The sequence below is a fragment of the Ailuropoda melanoleuca genome, chromosome 16 (genome assembly GCF_002007445.2).
Source record: "Ailuropoda melanoleuca isolate Jingjing chromosome 16, ASM200744v2, whole genome shotgun sequence".
Lineage (NCBI taxonomy): Eukaryota > Metazoa > Chordata > Mammalia > Carnivora > Ursidae > Ailuropoda > Ailuropoda melanoleuca.
The window spans coordinates 75,840,056-75,852,853 of NC_048233.1; positions in this window are offsets into that span (position 1 = coordinate 75,840,056).

Here is a 12,798-nt window from a genome sequence, read left to right on the forward strand (position 1 = left end):
TGTGGAAAAATCCCACACACTGGACCTCCAAAAGGCCTACCTTTAAATACCATCACAGTAGGGATTAGGTTTCAACATATGAATTTTGGGGGGTGGGGAGGACACAAACATTCAGTCTCCAGCACTTTTTTTTTTTTTAAAGATTTTATTTATTCGGCAGAGATAGAGACAGCCAGCGAGAGAGGGAACACAAGCAGGGGGAGTGGGAGAGGAAGAAGCAGGCTCATAGCAGAGGAGCCTGATGTGGGGCTCGATCCCATAACTCCGGGATCACGCCCTGAGCCGAAGGCAGACGCTTAACCACTGTGCCACCCAGGTGCCCCATAGTCTCCAGCACTTTTAAAAAACTTTCAGGGGCTCAAAAAAAACCCCCAAACCTTTCAGGGGCTCCCTGTTGCCTTGACTTCCAAGGTCTTTTCCCAATTCAACATGATCTACCTTCTTTAAATTCTTGCATCTCCTTGAGGGAGAAACACTTAACGCTACTTATGCTGTCCCAATTGTAGACTACCTTCTTCATACAGTCCTAGTGGGATTTGGTCATATCTGGGCACATCTGTCAAATCTGTGTGATGGGTATGCCTGAAACCTCCTTGCTAAGAGACTGAAAAGGGACTTGGGGAAAAACATTTGCCTTAGGACAGAAGGAACCTGTAGTAATTTGATTTGGGACTTAGTTGTGGTGGATCATTCTGAGTACATTGTGATTTGCCTACCTCCCTGGTTTCTATTGGACTTGTGTCTGATGCCTATGGAAAGCAGAGTTGAGGGCTAGGAGGACAAAAAGACTAAGTACATTACAGAATCTATAAAATGTTGAGTACTGCATTGAGACTACTCTTCTAGAGGGTACAAAAAAGGAGAGTGCCAGTGTTCCTCCTGTACATATGACCCCAAAGCAGGTTTTCCAGTGTAAAGTCTCCAGCATATTGGGGGGGGGTGCCTTCCAGAAGTCTGATGACCAAAGGAGTGGGGGTGAGTACCTGGCAAAGACTGATGTCCTATATAGTAGGGCTGGTCCCCTGAGGAGGCTGGAGCCTGGCTAGCAAAGCAATTCTTTTTTTTTTTTTTTTTGCAGAGCCAGATGTGGGGCTTTAAATTTTTTTTTTAATTTTATTTTATTATGTTATGTTAATCACCATACAGTACATCCCCAGATTCCGATGTAAAGTTTGATGCTTCATTAGTTGCATATAACACCCAGTGCACCATGCAATACGTGCCCTCCTTACTACCCATCACCAGTCTATCCCCTTCCCCCACCCCCTCCCCTCTGAAGTCTTCAGTTTGTTTCTCATAGTCCATAGTCTCTCATGTTTCATTCCCCCTTCTGATTACCCCCCTTTTCTTTATCCCTTTCTTCCCCTACCGATCCTCCTAGTTCTTATGTTCCATAGATGAGAGAAATCATATGATAATTGTCTTTCTCTGCTTGACTTATTTCACTTAGCATTATCTCCTCCAGTGCCGTCCACGTTGCAGCAAATGTTGAGAATTCGTTCTTTCTGATAGCTGAGTAATATTCCATTGTATATATGGACCACAGCTTCTTAATCCAGTCATCTGTTGAAGGGCATCTCGGCTCCTTCCATGATTTGGCTATTGTGGACAATAGCAAAGCAATTCTTAAGAGTAACTTGGTGGATTTACCTACATTACTTGGAAACTACTTGAAAATAAATTATTTCGTAAGCAGATTATTTCATGAACACAGACACTCCCTGGGTACTCCCAGAAATGCTTTAGGGACTGTTTAGCAGGGACTGACAATCTGCTGGCGTGAGTAGGTGGGGGAGAAGTCAGTGGAATGTATTCATGTTTTTAATGTAACTGTGCTTTTACCCACGGACTGGGGAAATGTGGGTTTTACCGTATTTGGACTATTTCACTTGTGTATGTCACCCTAGTAGAGTTCTGTGTGCCTCACTGTATGAGTTTTCCATTGCTGCTATACTAAATTACTACAAATGTAGTGGCCTAAACAGTTACTTGGTTAGAAGTCCAACATGGGTTTTATTGGGCGAAGATCCAGGGATCAGTAGTGCTGTATTCTTTCTGGAGACTATAAAGGAGAGTCCCTTTCCTTCTCTTTTCCATATTCATGAGGCCAGCACATTCCTTGACTTGTGGTCCCTTCTTTCATCTTCAAAGCCAGCAACGTCACATCTCTCTCTGACCTCAGGGAAAAGTTATCTGCTGTGATTAGGTTGGGCCCACCTGGATAATCTAGAATAAACTCCCCCCTCTCCAGATTCTTAAACTTAATCACATCTACAAAATTACTTTTGCCATGTGAGGTAACTTAGTCACAGGTTCCAAGTATGTGGACATCTTTCTTGGGGGGGGAGAAGGGGCATTTTTCTACCCCCCATATTTATGATTTGCTAAATAAATTCTAATTTCATTTTTATAACATTCTTGAATGGTAGTATTATTCCTGTAAGGTAGATAACTTTTCTGAAGTACCAGTTAAAAATATAGTTCTTATCAGTTGTTACTCTTAACCCAGTGTTCAATCTTATCATTACTTACTAATAAGGACAACCAGATATAAAGTGTCTCCTAGGTGATACAAAGTGAAGGATATGGCATAGTCTGTAAAAGATTTTTAAACAACTTAAGATATTATTAACATACCATAAAATTCACCCTTATAGAATCTACAGTTCAATTTTTTTTGGTATATTTATATAGCTCTGTAACCATCACCACAATCTAATTTTGAAGCATTTATGTCATCCCCAAAAGAAATCTAATACCCATTAACATCACTGCTTATTTCCCCTCTCCTCAGCCTCTGGAAACTACTAATCAATTTCATGGGTTTTTAAAACTTATTTTATTTATTTATTTATTTATTTGAGGAGGGTGCAGATGGAGAGAATCTCAAGTAGACTCCATGCTGAGCACAGAGCCCAACACGGGGCTCAGTCTCACTACCGTGAGATCATGACCTGAGCCTAAATCAAGGGTCAGATGCTCAATGGACAAAGCCACCCAGGTGCCCCCCCTTTTTTGTTTGTTTTTCAAGCCCCAACAGGGGTTTTGAATTCATGACCCTGAGATCAGGACCTTAGCTGAAATCAAGAGTTGGATGCTTAACTGACTGAGCCACCCAGGTGCCCCTCAATTTTATGTTTCTACAGAGTTGCCTATTGCAGACATCTCATATAAATGGAATCATACATATGTGGTCATTTGGTTTTAACTTAGCATCCTGTTTTCAAGGGTCATCTATGTTATAGTATGAATCAGTACTTCATTCCTTTTTATGGCCAAACAATATTCCATTGTGTGAATATACTACATTTTATTTATCCATTCATCAGTTGCTGGACATTTGAGTTGTTTTACTTTTTGGCTATTATGAATAATGCAGCCATGAACATATAAAGTATTCTTGCAAAAATGTTTAATACAGATTGTGGTAGGCAGAATTATGGTCTCCCCACCCCGCAATGTCTACATCCTAATCCCTGGTACCTGTAATATGTTACCTTATGTGGCAAAAGGGACTTGGTACGTGTGAGTAAGGTTAAGGACCTAGAGGTGGAGAACTGAGCCTGGATCACGCCGTGGGGCCCCATCTAATCATGTAGTCCTTAAAAGAGAACATTTCCCTCTGAGGTCAGAAAGAGATGCGAAGACAGAAGAAAGGTCAGACATATGTGATATTGCTGGCATTTGGGATGGAGCAAGGAGGTCAGGAGCAAGGGATGTGGGCAGCCTCTAGAAGCTGGGAAAGGCACAGGAACAGATTTTCCCCTGTAGCCTCCAGAAAGGAATGGAACCCTGCCAACACCTTGATTTTAGTCCATTGATTTTTGCTTTTAGCCAAAGGGAGCTGTCTTGTCTTTGATTATGCCCCCTGCATCCAGTGAGTGGTCAATGTGGAAATTCTAAAGATCCTGCCCCCTCGCCTTGATCTAGGACCACTCTGAAGGACCATTTTGGCTCCTGAGTGCTGTGTGGGATCAGCTGAGGCCTCAACTTCTCTTTCTGCCCAATCCTGGCTCTCTTAGTCCCTTCAAGGCACTGTTCCTGAGAGCACTCTCCAGTTAACCTCCTGCATGCAAATCTCTGCCTCCGAGTCTGTTTCCTGGGGAATCCAACATGAGATACATGCCCGTGACATCTTGTCCAAGGACGGGCAGCCAGCTAGGAACCAGCAAGAAAAAGAATTTGGAAAGGGAAGAAGGTTAAGGGGGACCTACTCTAAATTCCAAAATTGGTGATGAAATATTGGAAAGAACATCAGTTGGGCTTTAGAAAATTTGGGTTCAAGTTCCAGCTCTGCCTCCATGACCTCTTGTCACTCAGCAAGCCATCCCTCTCCCTGCCTCCGTTTCTAAGAAGAGGGTGTTGTTCTTACTCATCTTCAAGGTCTGTTCTGGCACTCAGCTCCGGATCTGTGGTCTGAAAGCCAGAGACAGGCTGGATCTTCGCCTTCATCTCTCCCTAATTTCCAGGTTCAGATCCGAGTCCACTCCAGAATCTTCCCACGACTGAGGACAGGCATGTCCTTCCTGAGTCGAAATTGACTTGAGTTGCACAACCCGTGGCCTTTGGGACACTTAGTTCAGAGTGTGATAATTTCTTAGATGCTTGTCTGTCACCATGCTTTCCATATGCACTGTTTTCTCACTTCTTTGTTGATAGTTAAATATTTTTTCATGTATAAAAATCAAATGTCATGCAGTCAATGTACATATTTTACGTAGTCCGTCCTTCCATCCATCCATCCATCCATCCATCCATCCATCCATCCATCCATCCATCCATCCAAAAAGGTTGTTAAGTTGATGGGGTGTTTTACAGTTTCCTAGGAATCCAGTAATTACAATTTTTACAGTGAGCTGTCTCATTCCTTTTCTTATCTTCAATATCCATCAGAGTTCTTGAAACTTAAAAGTACCTAAAAATTTTTGAAGGAATTACTAAGTGAATGAATAGATATAGACATCCTTAGAAAACTTAAATCCTCTTTGAAAGATTAATATGCTGGCACAGTGTGGTTGTAATATAAATGGCATCCTATTGCCATCTAGTGGTTAGGTGGTGACTTAGTTTAGAATCAAAATGCAGAATGTTACTAAAATGATTTGGGCAGCAAGTTTTACTTACAGATACTTTTGTAAGAAAAATCCTTTTATGACTTGACACTATACTCTGAGAATGTCTTGGTTTGCTAGATCACCTCTAATGAATAAGCATAAGTGAACAGTGTTGCAGATAGAACTTTAAAGCAGATTTTCTTAACCTAACTTAACAGCTAGCTATTCCTTGAAAGGAGAATTTGGTGGTTTAAGTAAGTATGGGAAATGACGATAAATAAAGTTAAACGTATTTATCTTCTGCAGAACTTTTCAGAGACATTAATATCGTGTGCTTTGTGAAACTCCACGAGGGGCTAATGCATGATATGTTTTCCAGATGCTTTATTTTCAAGGAGCAACTCATTGGACCATTGTTTTATGGGAAAAAGTTTTCAGAAACACTGCTTTCTTGTCATTTTCCCCATATGTTAAAAATATCTATTAACGCACAGCGTTTCCTGCCGACAGAAGCCGCCTTTGACCTAAATTGCCATGTTCTAGATACAGTCAGTTCAGGAAGCATCAGAAGTTCGTATGACTACTATACTAACTTGCGTTTATATGGATCTCAGTTTTGAGGTAGTAATTTTTTTTTAAAAGATTTTATTTCTTTATTTGACAGAGAGAGACAGCGAGAGAGGGAACACAAGCAAGGGGAGTGTGAGAGGGAGAAGCAGGCTTCCCGCCGAGCAGGGAGCCCGATGTAGGGCTCGATCCCAGGACCCTGGGATCATGACCTGAGCTGAAGGTAGACGCTTAATGGCTGAGCCACCCAGGTGCCCCAAGGTAGGAATTTCTTTGATCAAAGTTAGTATTATTCCACATTGAGCACTTTTTGTTACATAATCTACTTTCTTTTGGATTCTGGGAGTGTAGTTTCCCGCTGTTTGGGTTATTACTTTAAATAATTCCTATTAGCGATGGTAGAAATGACTCGGGAATCAACCACAATGCAAATGACTTAAGATTTTCTCTTTCTGCCTTTTGCCTACATGCTGTGGTATTAACCAAAGCGACTAATTTCTGAACTCCTGGCAGGAGCTTCATTTACTCTTTCATTCTTTTTTTTTTTTTTTAAAGTAAGCTCTACATCCAATGTGGGGCTTGAACTCACAACCCCAAGATCAAAAGTCACACGCTCTACTCACTGAGCCAGCCAGGTGCCCCTGTTTTTTCAGTCTTGATTGCACACCTGCCAAGACCTAGGCCCTGGGTTAGAAAGACCCCTCCAGATTTGAGCTCTGTGCAGTCAGGGATCTTGTCCACCTTGTTTTCTGTTGTATCTCTAGTGCCTGGCACAGTGCCCAGCACTGACGATGTGTTCATGAAGTATCTGTGGACAGAAGACACATTTCCCGTTCTCTGCTTTTGAGGTTTAATAGAGAGACAAAGGAGAACTACAGGTAACAGTGAAGTGTGATCATTATTATAAAAGACATGTATGAGGAGGAGAAAGAGCATTCTGGGCAAATGTCTTGAAGGCATGGAGAGAACCGCGGTGAGGAGTGGTTGAAAAGGCTGGGGTCATGGTGGAGAGAGCTTTTTCTTTCTTGCCAAAGAGTTTAAGTTTACTTAAACATTTCTCCTTACAACTCAGTGCTTAAAGTACTCGCTCAATTCCCTTGTAGATATAAGAATTTTATTTCAACTCAAATCAAACTTTGCAAGTAATTTTTTTGGAAGGTTGATTTGACCTCAGGGTAGAGATCCTTGCTGAAAGGGAGAAGACATAACTGTAAGGTCAATAAATTTGTGGGGGAAGCCAGGATGACTTTGTAGTAGTTAGTAATTGCCCCAACATACTGTCTAGAATTCTGAAACTCTCCCCAGGAAATGCCCACCTCAGAGTCCTGCAAGAGAAGTTTAAAAAGCAAAATTGTGGAATAAGTGAAGTATGTCAGTGACTTTTCACTTCCTTTTTCGTTATTCTTTCTACCTGCTTATGAAACCACCATGACTTCAGAGACAAGGGCCCTCTGATGGCCCCTGTAAGCCCAGGGTTCCCAGCCAGACCCAACCCTCCTATGCTTTGGACTTATCCTTGGGGACCATACGCCCTGAATTATTTTCATTACCTCTCATGTAATATTTCCTACAAATTTCAATAGGTTGTAAATCATTCATTAAGCATTCACATGCTTAATGAAATGGTATTTTTTTTTAAAGATTCATTTATTTTGGAGGGGCAGAGGGAGATGGAGAGAGAGAATCTCAAGCAGGTTCCCCATTGAGAGTGGAGCCCCATGCAGGGCTCAGTCTCTCAACCCCGAGATCATGACTTGAGCCGAAACCAAGAGCCTAGATACTCAACCGACTGAGCCACTGAGGCACCCCTTAATTAAATGTTACTTTTACATCTTTGTGAGAGCTTGCACATGATGTAATTCACAAAATCAGAAAAAGAAAATCCTTGCATGAACCATACATCCTGAGTTTTGCTTCTAAAAATACAAATGCTATATCTACCAAAACCAGCTCTGGTATAGTTGGAAGTGATCTGACATGGATCCACACTGAGGTGCTATATAAAAAAGCTAAAAAAATATCCCTTTCCAGAAGAATGGACACTGCAGCACACTTGGCCTTAACCCACAGATGGTGCCTCTCTTCCCTCGCTTGCTCGTATTGCTAATCAGTTGTGGGAGCCCTTTCCTACTTTAATATCATTCCAACACAGTGATTCAGACAACTGCTATCAGTCGACTGGTATTGGCATGTGATATATAATCTGCTTACCACCTAATTCAAAAGAAAGGGACTCTAGTGGTGGAATGGAAGGCACCAACAAGGAACCAGATTCATAGGTAGCCCCAACAGGGGGCAGTTAAGTCACGTCAGTAAAATATGATTAATATTGACCTTGCAGACCAAGATTGAAGCTGATCTGGTCAAGAGTTTTTATTTGTATGTGCAGAGCCCAGAACTACCTCTTCATGTAAAAGCACCCAATACAATTAAGTTAGAAATCCACATTTTATTTTATTTTATTTTTTAAAGATTTTATTTATTTATTTGACAGAGATAGAGACAGCCAGCGAGAGAGGGAACACAAGCAGGGGGAGTGGGAGAGGAAGAAGCAGACTCATAGTGGAAGAGCCTGATGTGGGGCTCGATCCCACAACCCCGGGATCATGCCCTGAGCCGAAGGCAGATGCTTAACCGCTGTGCCACCCAGGCGCCCCAGAAATCCACATTTTAAAGTAGAAATTCTCATAGTTCTGGACTCTTGTGAGGTCACACCCAGACGCTCCCATCTTATCCTGTCCGTCCGTCTGTCCGTCCTTCCTTCCTTTCTTCCTTTCTCTCTCTCTCTTTTTTTTTTTTAAGATTTTATTTATTTATTTGAGAAAGAGAGCGTGCGAGAGAGCACAAGCTGGGGGTAGAGGCAGACGGAGAGGGAGAAACAGACTCCCTGATGAGCAGGGAACCCAATTCGGGGCTCAGTCCCAGGACTCTGAGATCATGACCTGAGCTGAAGGCAGATGCTTAACCGACTGAGCTACCGAGGCGCCCCCTCCTGTCCTTTCCTGACACCCCAGGGCTGTCACTTCTGCTGCCTCACAGTCACAAGCGCTGCCAATCAAGCTGCCCACGTCTTTGCACATCTGCAAAATAATGACGGCAATAAAAAAATGGGAGATTTTCGCCATCTGTTTAATTCTCTTCTTCTTTCGTCTGATCCCGAAAGTTAGCTGATGTCTTTCTCCCGTTCTAGTGCTTCAAAGACTAAAAAGTTCAAATCATAAAAATAGGAAGAATTTTTAGAAGTATTACCCCTTCCTCATTTTGCCTGCCAAGTTTCAATTCAGTGCAGGTGCTGACAGATGTTTATAGGCAAATAAAATAAGTCATTTCCATGTTGCAGAGCTAGGATGCTCAGTGACCTGAGCCAGGGAGAGGGCTTTGATTAGAGGCTCCAGTTTGAGGTCAGAGGCCAGTGCTTTTCTAAATCCTAGACTTCAGTTTGTTTTAGCTCGCCTTTGTCATTGCCCGAATCCTGCAAGAATGGGAATTCAATAAGTGAAAATGGACGCCTGCAATCTCGGGGCTGGCAAAGCTTCTATAGGCAACCACAGGTCCCCACCCAGTGATTGTTTATATTCCTCTTGCATCCTCCAGGATCCTGCTTACGCACCACTTTCTGTTGAGTAACGGTGTGTGGAGCCAAGTCAGGACCGGTAATGTTCCTCGTCTGCCTTCTTGGGCTGGTCCTGACGCTGGCCCCTGACAATGCCAGGCTCGGGAACTATTTGTTTCTGATTTCCAGCCAAGAAGTCTAACAATTCTCTCCCTTCCTTCCTATCGCCCTCTTCTTCCTTACCAATGCCAAGTCTGGGATTTTCCTTGTCTAGAGACCATACAGGCAAGGAAATGAACTTTCTTGGGATATGACAGACCACTTAACAGAAATGGTGCCCTTTGTTCTCCTTCAAATGACTTTTCCTTAAATGACATTTCTCTCTCAGGCTTCTGCAGATATATCTGCACTAGCGCCTTAATTTCTTCCAGGTCCCTCTCCAAAGACTAAGAAGTAGTAGGCATTGGAATTCTGATTTTTCTGATTGGGAAGCAAAAGCTCAGAAAGGAAGAATAATTTGCCCAGGGATTTAGTCGAGCAATTCTAGTTGTTGTGTCTAAATCCATACTTTAAACTTAAAAATCCTTTCTTAAAAACCCATTCTGAAACTTTAAAAATCTTTTTCGCTCCTAGCAGCTGTACCTAAGACAAAGGAAGCAAACCATTATATTTACCTACAGAAAATAGAAAGGGACAGGTTTGGCTGTTGATCCCTAATGCCACCATGCATCAGAAACTTTGATTTCTTTTGCATCCACTCGGGGACAGGCCAGCCCTGATAATAGTCCACAGGGACATGGGTCCTTCTTCCAACTGTTTGCTAGGCACCTGACCTTGGGAAAGTCACTTGACTTCTCTGGACTTACAGTTTCCTCATCTGTAACACACGTAGTTGGGATTCAGGGTCTCTTAGGTTTCTTTCCAGCTTCAGGACTCAGCAACTAGGAAAATGCAGAGATAAAGGCATAAGGCAAACCCCTCTGTAAAAAGCCAACAAAACATCTATATAAGACACTTTGTTATTTTTTTAACATTATGCATTTTTTATAATATCTTTTATTAAAAATATTTTTTCTTTATTTGTCAGAGGGAGAGACCACAAGCAGAGGGAGTAGCAGAGTCAGAGGGAGAAGCAGGCTCCCCACTGAGCAAGAAGCCTGATGCGGGACTCTATCCCAAGACCCTGGGATCATGATCTGAGCCAAAGGCGGACACTTAACCGACTGATCCACCCAGGCGTCCCTATACACAACACTTTAAAAATAATCTCTACTAAATAGGATTTGTATATACTTCGGTCAGCAATTTCACTCTTGGGGCTTTATCCGAAGAAGCAATCAGAGATGTGCTTCAGTTTGCAAGGATGACTGTCACAGTGTTTGTGTTTAATGAACTTTTAATTTTAGGGTAGTTTTAGATTTACAGAGAAGTTGCAAAGATGGTATGGATCTCCTCTGTACTACATCCATCCTTCCTCGTCATTTTCTTCACTGTTTAACAACTGATACTAGTATATTACATTCATCACAACAAATGAACCAGTATTAATACATCTTACTAACTAAAATCTGTACTGATTCATATTCCCTTACTTTTAACCTACTGTTCTTTTTCTGTCCCAGGATTCTATCCGGAACACCAATTACATTTAGTTGTCATCTCCCTATGTTCCTCAAGACTGTGAGAGTTTGCCAGACTTTCCTTTTTTTTTTTTTTAATTTCATTTTTAGGTAATTTCTACTCCCAACATGGGGCTCAAACTTACAACCCTGAGATTAAGAGTCACAGGCTCTTACTAACTGAGCCAGCCAGGTGCCCCAGAGTTTCCTTATTTTTGATGACCTTGACAGTTCTGAGGAACACTGGTCAGGTATTTTGGAGACTGTCCCTTGATTTTATAAAAAAATCATGATCAAACTGGGGTTATTTGATCTTGGCAGGAAAACCACAGTTGTAAGTTACCAGTCCTGTCACATCATAGCAGGGGGCAAGCTGTCTACATGAGCTTTTGCCAATGATGTTAAGCTTAATCACGCAGCAGAAGTAGATAGCACAGGTAGATTCCACTGTGCTATTTTCTAATAACAAAAGTTCTCAAACAAGCTGCATGTCAGTAATGGGACTGTACACTCCACAAGGGCAGGAATTTCGGGGAATGTGTTACATTCACAATTATGCGCCCAGCGCCAAGCCCAGTTCTGACACACAGTGGGTGTTCAATGAATAGAATTTGTTGGATGAAAAGGAGGTTGGTTAAATAAATTAATTTGTATAACTTGATGGAGGGGGCACCTGGGTGGCACAGTTGGTTGAGCGTCTGACTCTTGGTTTTGGCTCAGGTTGAATCTCAGGGTTCTGAGATCGAGGCTGATGTCGGGCTCTGAGCTCAGAGTGGAGTCTGCTTGAGTTTTTCTCTCCTTCTCTCTCTGTCCCTCATGCTTGTGCTCTCTTCCTCTCTAAAAAAAATAAATCTTTAAAAAAATACGATGGAATACTAGTGGTCATCATAGATATTTGGGGATATGGAAAAAACATCAATGTTATATTCAGCGAACAAAACAGATCAAAAGACAGTTTGTATACATCCTATTTTCTATAAAGTTTATGGGTTCGTGTGTGTGTGTGTGTGTGTGTGTGTGTGTGTGTATGCCCGTGTATGTGTGTAGAAAAAGAACTAAAAAGTCAAAATGTTAAAGCTGTCAGTGGTTATTTTGGGATAGAAGGATTACAGGGGATTTTAATTTTCTCCCTTGTTCAGTAACGATAAGAATGAATTACTTTTGAAATCAGAGGAAAACAAAACACAATTCAAATGGAGAGAAATTTTGACCTTCAAGAAGGTTCTCAAGCCAGAAAAACAGATGTTTCAATACAATGCCCAGCAACCACATTATTTAGCCATCTATTAGTATCTGCAAAGGAACTGAAATCAGTGATGCGGTGCGTAGAGGGTGTTGTCCTCAAAATTCTGCAGTTTCTAGGAAACAGGGTACACTAGGCACCATCTGTTTCTGATTTAGGGCATTAGAGTTGCAAGATCATGAGCTGTATCTTTGTTACTCTCATAACAAATTGTTTAAAGTTAAAAAAAAAAAGAGTAAAGAGCAAAACCAAATGCACAGGATGCCAGAGTGAATGGCATTATTGTATCGTTCGCTTTCTCCTCCCTGGGGCTTTGCATTTTGAAAACACATGTTGTGGTTTTTCTATGATTATCTTCCCACTTCCTGTGTTGTATCTCCCTTACTGTAAATATCCTTTTGTATAGTCATGCTTTTCTTTCTCTGCGTCTCGCATGTGTGTCTTTCTTAATACTCACTAACTTTCTCCAAACTTCCACCTTATATTTTTCCTAATACTAATTTGTATGGGTCAATAGTATTTTTAGAACCTTGATTTCAAATTCTACTTCCGTCTTCTGTGAGCTTTGTGATCTGTGCAAAGGTGCTTCACCTCTCTGAGTTTCCATCTCAGATAATGAGGACGGTATTCTGTCCTCAGAGTATTCCAAGGATTAAATGAGATTTAATATAAATATGTGTAGGATCTATCCTAGTGCCAGTCACAAACGAGGCACTTAGCCTGTGGCATCTTTTACTTCCTTGTCCCCTTTCATACGTACTC